Consider the following 16,968-nt stretch of genomic DNA (forward strand, 5'->3'; position numbering starts at 1 on the left):
TGTGAAAATAATGGACAGAGCCAAAGCGGCTCCTGGAGAGAGGCCCTTGTCTTTTTTCAATGTAACGTGTCTGTCTAAGACTAATTTCAGGACCATTAATGTACATATGTACAATCCTCATGTAACGGATATCGCCATAAGGGTATTCCTGGGCCGTTTTTGAGACGTCACATCGGGGGCAAGATATGTGAAGGACTCTTTGGGGTTCTGGATTGGCCGCATGCAGTTCCAGGTTCCAGGTTCCAGTTCCAGGCCAGATCAGGGAGGTTTTGATGGTTTCCTCCATCCCCCGGCGGTCTTTTCACTGGGCTCAGACAGGGGATGCTTTTCTACACCCGTCAACCCCCTTTCTGTAAGAAATGCAGGTGGAACCTGCAGTTGGTCAGGGACTCCATCGCTTGGGTAGAAGAGAGATGGCTGCCTTTAAATGGTAGCAGCGCTAGATCAAGCAAAAGCCTTTGATCGCGTGAATAGATATTTTCTTTACAGGGTGTTAGGTAGAATAGGATTTGGGGAGAAATTCATAGGATGGATCCATACTTTATATGTCGGAGTTGACGCAGTACGCCGACGACAATTCCTTGCTTCTTTGAAAGGACTCGTGTCTGACAAGGTCCCTTGCCATTATTGGGGACTTCACCAAAGCATCGGGAGCGGTACTTAACCACGCTATGTTTTCCGTCAAGTTTTTCGGAAGATGGCGTGGTAGGACGGATGAGCCCGGGGGGGGTTCTCTCTCTAACGGGGCCCTGAGGATTCTCGGGGTCCATTTTGAGACCTCCGGTTCAGCGTCGCTGAACTGGTACATGGGTATCGCAGTGGTACAGAGGAAGCTAGCGATGGGAGGGCTCGGTCGTTGTCTTTTATAGGCAAGGTCCTGGTTCTCAAGGTGGATGTATTGCCGTCTCTTTTGTATTTGGTGTACATCTATCCATTGCCGGCTTGTCTGTGGAGGCCTCTAGTGAGGCTAGTGTTTCAGTTCATGTGGGGTGGCAGGTACGAGTGGGTTGCCAGGGCACGCATGCTCTGTCCCATCGGGGAGGGAGGTAGGGGGGGTACCACAACACCCCCTCAAGCTGTACACAATTTTTGTTTATTTTCTGTTGACGGAGCTCCGGGTACCTCCTGCGGGTGTTCTTCTCGTACCAGGCGAGAAGCGTAATGGTGTGGTCTAACACGGGTCCTCGGGCGGAACAGCTGCTGGGCACTTTGGCCATGCGGCCAAGTGGCTGCGTGCGCAACCCGAGGTTGAAGTTGCCTGAGTAGGTTTAGATCACAGGCGCCTGTACGAGGAGGTCAGACGGGCAGGGAGTCCGGCGCCTGTAGTGGGCGTGCAGGCGTGGGGCCTGGACAACAGGCTCAAGGACCTGAATTGGTTGAGCCTCCACAAGTGCTTGCCGGTACGATCCATTATGTACCGGCATAGTTTGGCACGAACGCCCACCTGTCCAAGATCCTCTTGTGGCAGGGAGGAGACTGTGCGCCATGCCTTTTGGGACTGTGCCTTTGCCGAAGTAGTATGGGCTGGTGCAGGGGTGCTGTTAGGAATGGTAGAGGGGATTTTGTATTGACGTGGGCAAAGTTAGAGAGAGGTCAAGGGAGAGCGAGAGGGACGGATAGGGACAAGTTTCTGCTCTGGCTTCTTATGAGTCTCTTTAAACGGGGACTGTGGGAAGCCAGTCAGAACATGGTTAAGACAGGGAGAGATTGGGGGGTGGAAGGAGATTTGAGGGGGAGGATGAAGAGGAAGGAGAGGAATGTGGAGGCAGCATGCTGCCTGGGAGAGGTGGAAGGGGGGTTTTGGGCTGGGATTGATTTAGATGGTTTAAGGGGATAGATTAGGGATGGGGTGAAAGGGAATGGTAGTGGTTAGGTATGACGGGGAGGGAAGATGCTCCCCTGAGGTTTTGTTTGGTGTGTTCTTTGGTTATTTAAAATTGCAATGGATGGAGAATGAATGATAACTATAATTTTGTATTGTATGAATGGCATTGATTGTAATCAATAATAAAAAATAAAAATAACAACTGTTATCAGTTTAATATCTGATACGTCCCCCATCGGGGGAATACATATTAAATGGATTTTTCGAACAGGAAGTCGGAAATGGGGCTTGCTCCGTCCGCTCCACGCATCGACCCGGAATTGCAGTTGCTCCGGGAACGGTGCAACACTTTTCTCCCATTGTCAAGGGGAAAAAATACACAAAGCTATGTGAAAACCTAGCAGAAGAAGAAGGAAAGAGAAAAAAATATAAGAAACATTCAAACTGAAAGAAGGGCGAAGCGCCCTTCATGGGGACCCCCGTTTCCAGCCATTTCACCTGCAAAGAGAAGGCAGCCAGTGTGCCACTCTCAAACATTCAGGTTTTCCCCTTGTGCCGGTTGGATTTAAAGATCATCACCGTGCACATTTACAATGCCTATGTGGGAGATGACAGAATCGGGGCTCTCCTATGCCGGTACGGTACCTGCGGGATCTGGTCAGGGAGGAGACAGTTCCGTGTCGCACTGAACAGGGATCCGGAAGGAGTCCATAAGTTGGTTCACCCACCAGCCTATTTCTCCATTGGAGAGGACCGGGGTTACCTGTTTATTTCAGACACTGCCGTAGCTTCAGTCATTTGGCCACGGGGTGCAACCTGCTGAAGTGCAGAAACTGTGGGAAACCAGGCCAAGGAGCAAGTCTGCAATGGCTGTGGGAAGCAGGGCCACTTGTTTAAAGGCTAATAGACAATGGACCTATGCGGAGGCAGCCGGTGATGGCCTCGAGGAAGGTGCTGCGGGCTCTCCTCTCCGGCCAATAGAGGAAGTTCTTAAGGAAATTTGAGTGGCAGCAGCGGAGGTGGCGAAAGCACCAGGGGAAGCTGCAGTAAAGGAGGTCCGAAGGGGACTGGGAGGAGATGGAGCTGCTGACTGGAGCCTGGGAGGATAGTCTGCTGAGTGAAATGTCAGACGACTCGGCTACCTGAACCATTTCGTGAAAGATGAGGTCGTCTTCGGCTAGCGGGTCGACTGGATAGGTGTCTTAGGACAATAGAGAGTCCGGGATGGTGTACAAGGGGAAAAGGAAAGAAGAGGAGGGTCACTGACCGGGTGGCGGTTGGAAAGCACAGGAGGCCATTGGTGGCCATCTCCAACCGGTTTACAGTGCCGAACCCTGGTACCGGGGATGAAGTGTCAGATGTGGGGGCTGAGACCCAGGATCCAGTTGTTTTGAAGGTTCTTACACTGGCAGTCTCTGAAGCCTCGATGGGCGGGGGTCTGGGGATCAGGTCCAGGGGTCCTGTTTGGTTCCTGCGCTTCCTGGGACAGGCACCTCGGAGATGGACACCAATCCTGAGGAGGCTTCAATGGACTGTGCGCAGGTACTGTCCGGGGAGACCACTCTTCCAGTCCTGTGCAAGCATCGCAGGTCTGTGGACAGGTACCAACCTGTGTGGACTCCTTTTCCAGCCCTGCCGAACAGTTACCTGGAAGGGGTGAATGGCTTTGGGATGGGGGTGGCTCCTGTCTGACAGACTGCATTGAGACCCTGGGTGATCTTGTTTAGTTCCTTCCTTTGTATGGCCCTTTTTACAGTAGTAACAGTGAAAGTAAGGGGATTGAGGGATATGGGGAAAGAAAGGGGTGTTTCAGTACCTTTCCTGTGTCTCCTTCCAGGTTCTCTTTTTACAAGAGGTTTATTTAATGTCTAGGCTATACGGGACGTTAGCGTCCCGCATAGGCAAACATCCAGTGAAATAGCATATCGCAAAGATACTAAATGCACAATTCGTAATATTAAACGTTCTTGTAAATACATGTATCTAACATCATTTAAAAGCGTAACTTCCTCTTAATCCAACCGCAGTGTCAGATTTTTTAAATGCTTTTCGGCGAAAGCAATCCTTACGATAATCTGACGACAGCACGCCACACACACATATTACTAGCATTTTCCAACCAAGCATTAGCGTCACAAAAGTCAGAAATAGCAATAAAATAATCAATTCCATTTGAAGATCTTCTTTTGGCAATGCAAAAGGTCCAATCTTCACAATAAATGGTTGTTTTGTTAGATTAAATCCATTTTTATAGCATAACACGACACATTTTGTAAACGGCTTGAGTCATGAATTCCGTATCCTTCACCTTTCAACGAAACATTCGATGCAATTACTCACACTTGGTTTCATTGTAATCCTCTGTTTGTAAGTAACACAACCATACATAATGGTTCTTTTTACGGGGCGTATTGACCGAAAGGAACTAATTTGAACACACCAAAACAATGACCTCCTGCGTGCCAATGATATCACCAGTGCTTCTTTGAATGACTGTATTTCTGCCCAATCACCACTGATCGTCTTGAAATCTCGCTTGGTAGATAGCCAATGGGCTGAGGTAAACGTCAATATCTAATATTTATATCCGGGAAGACCAGCTCTTGAACGAAAGTCGAGTGTAACACAGCCATTCGCCATGGAAATTTCTACCCTAAGGAGACACTTTGTTTGCACGAAGCAGTATTGAGTCGAGATCATTTTCTGCTATTTTATTGAAAGAATTATGGCAAATAAATCTGGAAAATCAAAGGCAAAGTCCAGGTATACAGATCTACATGATATTATTGATGAGATTGATAGAGAAAGTGACACAGAGTTATAGGAAGATGTATCAGATTGTGTGACAAGTTTGGACTCCCAATTTCAGGAGATATTTCTGTATGGAGAAGATGCAATTCGATTGGTAAGTAATTCTCATGCCGTTGTTTGAAATGAATAATATCAAATATTATTCATTTGAGTTGTTTGAGATATTTTTATTTTATTTGACATATTTTTATATATTCAGTAAATGAAATGTTTGAAGTGGCTCCACATGGCTCTACATTGTGGGTGTGTGTGTCTGTAAATAAATGTATTTTATCTAAATATGGAACGGAACAGAACCTCACCTTAGTTATTTATGTTCCCTACTCTGTATATAATCTGTGTTTCTGTATACATTAGATAATTTTTACATGTATTTTATCTGACATATATTTATATATATATATAGTAATGAAATGTTTGAAGTGGCTCCACATGGCTCCACATTGTGGGTGTATGTCTGTAAATATTAGATGTATTTTATCTAAACATGGAACGGAACAGAACCTCACCTTAGTGATTTTACGTTCCCTACTCTGTATATAATCTGTTTGTGTCTTTATTTCACAGTCCCCCCGATTCTGATTGGGAGCCCCCACTGCCAAGGTGCCCATCCCCCACAGTAGCAGGATCATCTAGCCGGACCCCTGCTGTGTCCGTCTCCACACCTACCCCCGCCCTGCCAGGCGTGAAGTCTGTGACAAGAAGCGGAGGTGGGGAAGAGCTAAACCTGCAATCAGAGAGGAGAAGGGTCATTGGCACTCTGTGCTGGAGGAGGATGTGTTGCCTACACCTCCAGTATTCAGACCGAAAAGTCCATCGGGACATCAGCTGGATATAACCTCCAAGTACAGTCCCATGCAACTTTTCAGCTGTTTTTCACCTCGGCAGTTGTTGATTCCCTGGTGTCGAACACAAATAAGTATGGTGCTAAGAAGCAGGCAGGCAAGAAAGAGGGATAGAAGCCCATTTCCATGTCAGATGTTTCTTGTTTCATGTCAATGGTCATTTACATGGATCTTGTGAAGCTAAAAACCCTGAAAGACTACTGGAAAACTGCTCCCCTCTATCAACTGCCTTTTCCCTCCACTGCCATATCATGCAAAAGGTTTCTGACAATCTCACGGGCGCTTCATATCAGTGACCGAGAAGAAGAGAGGCACAGCAAGGTTTGATAGGCTCTGCAAAATAAAACCTCTCTACCTCAGCATCGTTGAGGCCTGCAAAACCTATTTTCAGCCTGCCCAGAACGTTTCCATCGATGAGAGGTTGGTAGCTTCAAAGGTCAGAATTGGCCTAAAACAATACATGGGGGATGTTTCTGTTTTTTCAAGGGGGTGGATGAAGGGAGAGTCCAGATGGGGGTTGGGAGGGTGCACTCCTCTGGGGTGGGGATTTTGTTTGGTGGGTTCTTTTTCTGTCATACAGGGGAGTGTTTTAGTGGTTGATGCAGACTGGAGGGGGCACCTGCTGAACCTCGAGGTAGAATATATATTTTTTTGTTCCTGCCAGATGTTTGCGTTACTAACCGAACTGTGGTTTTGGGCGGGGATTTCATTGACTCCTTCGAAAGCACTGGAGACTTTAGCCTACCTTATTTGGTTTCTGTGGTTACATTTTTTTCTTTTAGGGACTATTTGAGTCAGTGACCCCAATGGGGAGGAGGGTATGACTTGTCTCACAAGTCACCATTTCTCCAGCCCAGGTAGTGTTCTCAGTAGAAGTGCCAATTTTTGGCAGAGGTTTTTGGGAATTAAACTCACACATTTTGGCAGATCTTTCTCTTATGGAGGCTTTTAAATCCCATTATGAGATATTGGGTGACCTCAAGCCATTTTTTGGTTCCCTAGTCGAATGGTGGGGGTGTGTAAAGCGCAATGTTTGCACCCTGGCCATTTCGCATTGTGTCGGTACGGCCCGTACAGATAGGGAGGTTTTTCAATGGCTTCAGGGGGAGCTGATTGCCTTGGTGTCAGCTGAGAACAAGGGTGAGGGGAGTGATGTGGAGAGGATGGAGGTTTTAAAAAGTAAGCTGGGGCTGTATTTTCAGGGGAAGGCCAGGGACTTTCCCTTTAGGTGTCAAAGAGACAAGTTCGAGTTTGGGGAGGCTAGCAGCTCATATTTTTTAAAACAGGTTAAAGCTGACTGTGCCAAAGCAGGTATTGCTCAGCTGCAAACAGAAGGTGGGGAATGGTTTCTGACCAAGGGCATGGTAGAAGCAGCGTCCTCCTACCAATAATCTTTTAGGGAGAAGGACATAGATAGTTCAACAGAACATGTCTTCTTAGGGTTTTTGAGGGAAAAGATTCCCCCGGAGGCAGCCTCTGGATCTTGACCGCCCTTTCGAGCTTGCGGAGGTTGAGGCTGCTTTGTGGGTTTTACCAACCGACAAGGTTCCAGGTTACGATAGGCATCCTCAGGAGTTTTATGTTACCTTTTGGAAAATTTTGGGCAGAGATTTTCTTTCGGAAAAAAAGGAGTGTATGTATCAGGGCTTCTGGGGTCTTGACACTGCTTTTCAAGAAAGGGGAAAGGGATAACCTAGGGAACTACAGGCCCATTACGCTATTGTGCGCAGACTACAAGGTGGCAGCCCATGTCCTAGCGGGCCGCCTAAGGAAGGGACGGTGTTCCCCTGGGTTATAATTTCGGGTTTTCGTTTGTTTTGTGATTTAAATGCCTTGTTTTGAGTATTTGTGGTGGGTTTTTTTGCTGAAAGTTTAATACAACCTTTTAATCATCTGATGTCTTTGATTTTAACCATGAAATTAAAGAAGGAAATTGCATTTTTATCAAAACAGAAAAGTAGGGGGTTATTTTAAGAAGTAAGGAGAGGGAATTAGAAGGGAAGAAATGTACGAGGCACTTTAAGAAAATAGTTAGAAAGGGTAGGACAATGACAGGATTAAAAACAAAAGATGGGTTTTAAAAACAGATAGAGGGAATAAAAGAAGTAGTCGAGGATGATTATGGGGAACTGTTTTGAGTAAAATATTTGTGTGAGGAAACCATGGGGGACATTTTAACATACATTGACAGGACCTTACTCAACACAGACAACCTGACAATGACAGAAATTGATAAAGGACTGAAACATTTTAAGAGGGGTAAGTCACCAGGGGAGGACAGCCTCCCTTTGGAGTTTTATCTGAACTTTTGGGATTTCTTAGCCGACAAACTTCTGTCTTTACTGACTTTGAACAACTTGACAAACTACCTGACAGTTTTAGAGTAGGGATTGTGACTCCTTTACACAAGACAAACTGGAGACTGATTACCCTTTCAAATTTTGACTGTAAATTTTTTACTAAGGTTCTAACACTCAGAATGTCCACCCGGACCAAACCTGTGCCGTTCCTAGAAGGAAGATCACGGACAGCCTGATATTGATCCGAGATGCCATCTGTTATGCGAGAGACAGAAACATGCGACTTGTAGTCCTAAATTTAGATTTTGATCGAGCCTCGCACCAGGGCTGTCCGTTATCTCCTCTTCTGTTTGTGGCCTGCATCGAACTACTGGCACAGGTCTTGAGAAGGGACCAACGGATCAGTGGGGCGGGTATCCCGGGGAGTGGGGAGGATGACCGCCCAGTGCGGTTTTTACATGGACGTCGTCAACCTTTTATCTGTCGACAGGACCCTGGACAGAACAGACTGGTACGGACGAGCCTCTGGGGCGAGACTGTACAGAGACAAAACAGAAGCCCATTTTTTCTAACCATGGGCAGACCCAGACTTAACCAGACTACCACTGACTGTTAAAATGACCAACATAAGGTTACTGGGGGAAAGTTTGACAGGGAGGGAGGAGGAAGCGGCAAATGGAGTGGGATCCTGGGGACAGTAAGACAGAAACTCGATTTTTAATCAGTTCTGTTTTTATCCCCCCACAAAGAACTCTTTTAGCACAGGAACAGATGCAGTTTTACTTCCTGTGGGGAAGCAAGTGGGAGAGGCTGAGAAGGAGGTGGTCAAGAGGCCCAGGTCCAAGGGGGGAGGCTTGCCTGACCTCTACTTGTTCCTGGGCAACCGCTACACAGCGTTACATCTGACTCTTGCCACCTCCCCGGTCAACAACAAGACCCAGGCCCTCCCCTGGCTGGGATCTTACCTCAGAACCCTGAGGCTGATCCCAGTCGACCTGCGAGCCCCAGTCTCTTTCCTGCTCCCTGCACACTATACCCAGCTCCAGAAGTTAAGACATTTTTAACTGGAAAAAGAGGCAGTAACCAGTTGAGCTATACATTGTGCTCTTCTCTCTCTTTTGCAGGAGCGGGAACCAGTGTGTTCAGTGCACGGGCTTTCTACAGGCGAGCCCACAACAGTTTGGCGCAACATGGCCCATCCGGCTCTGCTGAACCGTCAACGGGACTTGTCCTGGATTGTCACCCACGAGATCCTCCAGGTCAGGGCCGTTATTCAGTCCCGGAGCATGGTGAGGACACCCGACCAGGCTGCAGCCAAGAGGAGTCGGTGAGGCACTTGCTCTGGGAGTGCAGAGCTGCCAGGGGCCTGTAGAAGGAAGCACTGTGGTCCTCCCACAACCTGCTGGTAGCAAAACGAGTCGTGTCCACCCCCCAGGCAGTGGCCATGGTAGCCACGGTAGACCTGGGGTGGTACAGAAGGGGGCCTCAACCCAAGGCGAAGGGTTCCCCACAACACCCAAGGTCCCAGCCTGACAGCGCTGCGGCGCTTAGGGCGATGCGCCTAGGGGAGGGATCTCCTCTGGGCCCCGAAGGACAGGACGGTTATTGAATTCGGAATAACACTTTTTTAAACAAAGTTTGTTTTGAAACATGTTTTACTTTTGTTAAATCATTTGTACACAATTGAAATGGCTTTTACAGATTGGATGTTTTACAAGAAAAAATACATTTATTCATGGTTGTTTCTATTGTTTTTAACATAGACTAACAATTTAAATGTAATATTCAAATGCTGTTTTTATGTGTATAAATGTTGTACAAATATAAATGAGCTGTTTTAAAGGGAAATGTCACGACACTTAAATAATAGTAATATTAATAATCTGTTCTGTGTGTATTTTCTATGACAGTTGCTGCATTTGATCCGAGAGGCGATCATAGGCTGGAGTTATTTTGTTAAGTGTATTATTGTTGTTCTGTTTCACAATTATTTTATTTTGTCCTGGGTAAGGAGGTGGTCTCGGTGATAGACTACAGGCCCGCTCCTTTTCCTTTCTTTCTGAATTTTTATTTTTTTCTTTGCATTTCCCCTCTCCTGTATATCATTTTGTCTTCCCTTAGCTCCTCCCAGTGTCTTCAGTTTTGTGTTGTCTGGTAGCTGGGGTGGCCTGCTAGCCTGGTATGCGATCTCATCTGATCTTGGAAGCTAAGCAGGGTCAGTGATTGAAGACGTTTTTGCAGGCAAGTTGGTTTTGTAGGAGAGGGAATTGTTCGCTGCTTTTTGGTATATATATTTTGGTTGGCAATTTGTTATATTATTAGTTGAGTTGATTTTCACCAGCTTATGTTGTTGGGGGAAAGGTCTCTGTATAACCAGATGGATTACAATGGCTTCTATGACCATTGCGAGGAAACTGAAAGAGTGCAAGACATGAAGTAAATAATCATGGTGCACCACCGTCGAGGGAGAAATCCTATGATAGGGCTTGTATTGTGGAGGTGGATATCACTGGGAATCGTAAACTAACGATGGAATTGCTGCGAGGGATGGAGAGAAGGCATGCTGAGCAGTGACAGGGTGCAGATGCAAGAGGGATCAGGAGTACGAGATAACGATGTCGCATGTCCATGGGAAGGAGTAACTGATGGATGGACTGAAAATCAAATCGTGTACGGTAATGGCGAGGGACATTTCATCGGATGAACTGGTGGCGTCCTTCATGAATTTATCAGTGTATATTAGCGATGATGCTATTGTTGCCAAATTGGAAGGATGGGGTGTGTCGGCGGTTTCTGATTTAGAATACATTTTGGCTGGTAACGGAGATAGCGGATGTCACAAGATTCTGCAAGGTCCGGTTCACAGACGAGATGCACTCACTACCGTATTCTGCAAAGTTCGAGATGTTGGAGGGGGCTGAATAATTCCGTGTGATACACGACAGGCAAGTTAGTGTGCTGAATTTGTATTCAGCCTGGCCACGTAGTCCGGAATTGCCATGATTTTTTTTATGACGGCGATGCAGAATACAAGGGCATTATGCGAGAGTGCGTCGTGAAAGTGGGAAGATCTTACAATGGGTGTGGTGAGAGAGGCATCCACTGCACGTGTACTAGGCCGACAGACGGTGATGACATGGAACAACAGGAGGGGGTGGTAGAAGAGAGTGTGACGGAGGAGAGGACGGGAGGGAGAAAAAGGAGGCCAGGATGGTGAAGGAGAAGAGGGTGATGAATCTACTGTGGCAGATGGAATCGGGTCTAGCATGGAAATGAGCCGGAGGGTGGAGGAGGAGTCTGGATCGGATCTGTCTGAAGGTGCAGGGGGTGCTGATCATGAAGTGGAGCTCTTGATGACAAAGGCACCTGCCAGTAACCCTTCAGCAAAATCAAACTTGCTGAAGAACCAGGCAGCACCAACCTGGTAAACACAATCTTCCATCCGTGGGATTGGGTAACAGTCCAGTTGTCAGTGCAAAATCTAAGAACCATCTGGCTTGCTCACCAAGAGACACGGGGAGGCCCAACTGGAGAATGATGGTACAGCGATATCATTAACCAGCATGTACTTAAGAAGTCTTAAGTCTAGGCGTCCCGCTAGAGGGACAACTTCCGCTGACACTGAAGGGCTCACAACTCAAATAAATAATCTTTAAAATTATGGATATTAAACATTTAGGTACATACAAGTGTCTTATATTGGTTGAAAGCTTAAATTATTGTTAATCTAACTGCACTGTTTGATTTACAGTAGGCTTTACAGCGAAAGCATGCCATCAGATTGTTTGAGGACAGCGCCCCACAACAACATTTCCCACAATCATAGGTTTCATTAAATATTCACTTTTTGAAAATCTTCCTCTGATTTGTCAACCAAAGGGTCCCAGCTATAACATGTAGTGTCATTTTGTTAGATAAAATCCTAATTCATATCCCAAAAAGTTGGCACCATCGTTTTGAGTCATCCACTCGTTCAACATGCAGAGAAAGGAATCCAAAAATCTACACCTAAACTTTGTTTCAACAAGTCAAAGTACGTTTCTACCCAGTGCTCTGGTACCCAGTGCTCTGATACCCTAAAATTGAATTACACTATAATATTTCAGATTTCCAAACTGGTGTCGTGTACTAAAACTCATATTTATTACTCCTTATTCAAGTTACAAGCCTGAAGCCATGAACAAAGACTGTTGACACCTTCTGGAAGCCATGGGAATTGCAATATGGGAGCTGGAATTGGATATTCCCCTATGCTTTCCATTGTAAGAGCATGGGCTCTCAAAAAATGTTTTTATTAAGGTTGGATTTTCTCCGAACATATCTATGTGTCAGCAAAACAAGACTGAAAATCAGTGATCAAATCAGTTAACTCTGCTTGACAATCAGACAGGTGACCCAACAAACTCTCCAAGTTTGCAAGGGACTCAGAATTCAACCTACCCTGCAAAATACCACCACCAGGGCCCAGCACCCCCTGTTCATCACACTGCATGTGAAGGTGAAGTGGCTGACAACGGATTCCACCAAAAGAACAGGGACTAACCACATCAGTTTTAGCAAATAGTTCTGCTTTAGTCAATTCAGAAGACAAACAAGCATAATAGGGCTTTAACAAATTGACGTGGCAGAGCTGATTCGCCTTTCTGTGCTCATGGGTTGCAATCAGTTCAGATCAGACAATTCGCGAACCACAGTGTATGGGCCGCTGAATTTGGCCTGAAAAGGAGAACCCTGGACTAAACTGTTGCGGCTCTGCGAGCCGGTCAAACAACCTTTTCAACCTCACCTCTGAGAGGAAGCTAGTTTTTCTTTAGCCATTTCACAAGCTACATACAATGGTGTCAGAAACACTAACAGATGACAACAAATTTGGGGGAGGCTCAACCACCTTCCAATCCTCCTTTAACAGCAAGAGGGATTTGGACAGTATGACTAAAATCAAGGTCATTAGAACTGGAACCAGTGCTCTTGTGATACTTCTTTAACAGCATGTAGCAACCAGCGTAACCCATCTTCCCAGTCACGTTTTAATTCAGTGCAGTACGCACATAACAGTGACTTCAAAGTCTGATAAAGGCTCAAGGGCCCCTTGACTCTGCACATGATAAGCACTGGACGGATTATGTTTTTAACACAATTGTCACAAGACTTAAATTAAGTTGGAACACTGATGGCTCTGAATCAACTGAGGTATTCCAAAAATGTAGAGAACGGTGACAAAGCCTTCACAACAGATTTAGTGGTAATGTTGCGAAGTGGATAGGCTGCAGGATCTCGTAGCCTGACACATCACAGTTAACGTGTAGGTGCTACCAGCTTTAGAACGGGGTAAGGGTCCAACACAATCAATAAGCAAATGCTCAAATGGCTGGCCTGTAACAATAGTAGGTTGTAGCGGAACGGGCCTTAACATCTGATTAGGCTTCCGAGTCAGCTGACAAACATGGCATGTTTTGATGTAAGCGGAAATGTCTTTAAACAAGGCCAATAAAAATGACGCACAATTCGATCATAGGTTTTACTAACCCCTAAGTGATCAGAAATGTCATGAGATGTTTTCAGCTTAGAAGGAACACGATCTGAACAATAGCATCACCCAGCAACACGCCTTACCTCAACCAGACGTACTTGATCAAATAAACCTTAATTTAAATAAATCAAATAAATCAAATAAACCATCACAATATCCCTACGGGACAGATATTCCATTAAATTATTCACCTTTGCCTAACTGTTCGGTTATGTGTTGTGTATATTGCGTTTTGACGTTAGTGTCAGCACCGCTCATAGCACGAGTCACAGTGCATGCAGAGAATACCTCCAGGATTCGCTGTATGTTTTCATCGATAATCCCGACATGGGATGGGGTATGAGAAACCGCCAGACACGACTACAGGCAAAGTTGTTACCAAAAATCACATGAACACCATTAATGGGCAGAAAGGAATACACCAAGGGAAACTTCACCTTGCACTTGGTCAGATATAAGTTTGACTTTGTGCAAGGGTGCAGACAATGTATTCAAACCTATCCCTTGAATCAGAACACTGGTTCCTGTATCTGTCTACAAAGAAAAAGTAAGAACAGGCTCCAAAACAAATAATTCAGAGGCACCAGTGTCTCGCAGAATCTTTACTGGCACATCACTTCCCAACAGTGAAACAACCCTCTTTGAAAAATGGCAAATAATCAGTACTAAAAGTTTTGGACAATTCTTGGGCTTCCGCAAGAGGAGGAACAGGCCCAGCTAACACAACAGGTTTTACATTTGTGCTGGCCAATCTGCTGACCTTTTTTTTTAACCAAGAACAGGACACGCATTCTTCCAGTGGTCTTCACCTTGACAATAGTTGCAGATTTTACTTACATCATTCTGTCCACATGAACCATGTTTGGATCTAGATGGAATTTGCTGACCGAAATCCACCTGAACTGTTCCTCTGCCCCCAATCTCGCATACGTGTGGGTCAGTACGTACAGTTGAAGTCGGAAGTTTACATACACTTAGGTTGGTGTCATTAAAACTCGTTTTTCAACCACTCCACAAATGTCTTGTTAACAAACTGTAGTTTTGGCAAGTCGGTTAGGACATTTACTTTGTGCATGACACAAGTCATTTTTCCAGACAGATTATTTCACTCAAAATTCACTGTAGCTATAAACGTCTCAGAAAATTCCAGAACATTTTGTCATGGCTTTAGAAGATTCTGATAGGCTAATTGACATTGAGTCAATTGATGGTGTACCTGTGGATGTATTTCAAAGCCTACCTTCAAACTCAGTGCCTTCTTGCTTGACATCATGGGAAAATCAAAAGAAATCAGCCAAGACCTCAGAAACTAAATTGTAGATATCCACCAGTCTGGTTCATCCTTGGGAGCAATTTCCAAATGCCTGATGGTACCACGTTCTACTGTATAAACACCATGGGACCACGCAGCCGTCATACCACTCAGGAAGGAGACGCCTTCGGTCTCCTAGAGATGAACGTACTTTGGTGCGAAAAGTGCAAATCAATCCCAGAACAACAGCAAAGGACCTTGTGAAGTTGCTGGAGGAAACAGGTACAAAATTATCTCTATCCACATAACCTGAAAGGCAGCTCAGCAAGGAAGAAGCCACTACTCCAAAACCGCCATAAAAATAGCTAGACTATGGTTTGCAACTGCACATGGGGACAAAGATCGTACTTTTTGGAGAATTGTCCCCTGGTCTGATGAAACAAAAATAGAACAGTTTGGCCATCGTTATGTTTGGAGGAAAAAGGGGGAGGCTTGCGAGCCGAAGAACACCATCCCAACCGGGAAGCACGGGGGTGGCAGCATCATGTTGCGGGGGTGCTTTGCTGCTGGATGAACTTCACAAAATAGATGGCATCCTGAGGAGGAAAATTGTGGATATATTGAAGCAACATCTGAAGACATCAGTCAGGAAGTTAAAGCTTGGTCACAAATGTGTCTTCCAAATGGACAATGACCAAGGATACTTCCAAAGTTGTGGCAAAATCGCTTAAAGACAACGAAGTCAAGGTATTGGAGTGGCCATCACAAAGCCCTCACCATAATCCAAATGAAAATTTGTGGGCACAATTGAAAAAGCATGTGCAAGCAGGGAGGCCTACAAACTGGACTCAGTTACACCAGCTCTGTCAGGAGGAATGGGCCAAAATTTGCCCAACTTATTGTGGGAAGCTTGTGGAAGGCTACCCAAGTTAAAACAATTTAAAGGCAATGCTACCAAATACACTAAATTAGTATGTAAACTTCTGACCAACTGGGAATGTGCTGAAATGAATGTACTATTTTTTCTGACATTTCACATTCTTAAAATAAAAAGTGGTGATGCTAACTGATCTAAGACAGGGAATTTTTACTAGGATTAAATGTCAGAAATGGCAGAAAACTGGGTTTACATGTATATGGCTAAGGTATATGTAAACTTCTGACTTGAACTCATCTGCCAAAACAGCAGCTTCAGATGCAGTCTGTATGATGGAAACAATAAACAATAAACATACTCCTACTCAAGGTGAGCGTTATATCTGTCAATATTAATGAGTCTTAAGACATATGGAAAAGTTAGAACGGACAGTAAGCCTACTTCAGGTTATTTCATGCCTTCAAGAGACACTGGACCTACAGTATGATAGATGGAGTAAGAAAGCGATGGATGGATTTGCTTTATTTTAATAATGGTAGGGAGAGGACTTGTGGGATTGCTATTTTAATTAAGCGGGATAGTGTGCAGAATATTAGGGAAGTGCACACGGGTGAGGGTAGGCTTTTAAGCATTACATTTTTAAAAATGTTTATGCACCTAATAATGAGATTGACCGAGATGTGTTTTTTCAGTCACCTGAGCAACATTGTGTGGGTAACTTTAACATGAGTTTGACTAAACTGGACACGTCAAGGAGTGCATTGTTGTGCTCTGATCTTTCTAGGCTAGTCTTGCTGGGGGTAATGAAGGATAATTTAGTGATGTATGTCGGGGTATGCATCCAGGTGAGAGAGCTTTCTTGAAGAGGCTGGTTGTTTTAAACTGTCTCAGGCAAAGCCGCATTGATTATTGTTCAGCGGCTGTAAATGTGGTGCAATATGTTTACAAGATTTAGGTACGATTTAAATGTTTTAAGTGATCATGCATCTCTTGGGCTCCTGCTGGGTCATAGTGTGCCTACTAGAGGGGGTGGTGTATGGTGTTTGAATGCTGAGCTACTAAAAGAAGAAAAATATATAAAATGATTGGCAATTGTATTAAACAGAGTAATGAGTGATTTTAAATGTGTTAATATTAGATTGTGGTGGGACGGTCTAAAAGAGAAGATTTGATGGTTGAGTGTTGACTACGCAAGACGGAGGAATTTTCTTTTAAAGAGGGAGCGAACAGCTTTGAATAAACAAATTGACATTGAGCTGGAAAAAGTTGATAGGGTGGAGGGTTATGATGTGGCAGGCTTTATGGAAGCTCAGGCTGCTGTACATAACTTTGAAAAGAGTGCATGTATGGGGGCAACGAAAAATGTATTACAAAGATATGACGGTTAAGGAGATATGGGAGGCTATCTTGGCCAGTAATAGGAAAAAAAGTCTGCGATCAGATGGGCTGAAAAGTGAGTTTTATTATCAATTTGTGGATATTTTAGCACCTGTATTGTTGGACGTGTACATGGAACAGGCACAGATAG

The 16,968-nt window shown here is 45.0% G+C and overlaps 1 long non-coding RNA gene and 1 other non-coding gene across 2 annotated transcripts in view; both read left to right on the top strand.

Moving 5' to 3' along the window:
- The window catches only part of LOC112229986, a 19,447-nt gene extending 3,393 nt beyond the window's left edge, over positions 1 to 16,054 (top strand). Inside the window, exon 3 of the long non-coding RNA XR_006080491.1 lies at positions 16,037 to 16,054. This is a non-coding gene — a long non-coding RNA (uncharacterized LOC112229986). The remainder of the gene's footprint in view (positions 1 to 16,036) is intronic.
- On the top strand, positions 1,991 to 2,176 carry LOC112230054. The gene has a single exon (XR_002950271.1). It is a non-coding gene; the product is annotated as a U2 spliceosomal RNA (small nuclear RNA).
- Positions 16,055 to 16,968: the final 914 nt, after the last annotated feature.

Source organism: Oncorhynchus tshawytscha, linkage group LG31, assembly GCF_018296145.1.
Source record: "Oncorhynchus tshawytscha isolate Ot180627B linkage group LG31, Otsh_v2.0, whole genome shotgun sequence".
NCBI classification, from domain to species: domain Eukaryota; kingdom Metazoa; phylum Chordata; class Actinopteri; order Salmoniformes; family Salmonidae; genus Oncorhynchus; species Oncorhynchus tshawytscha.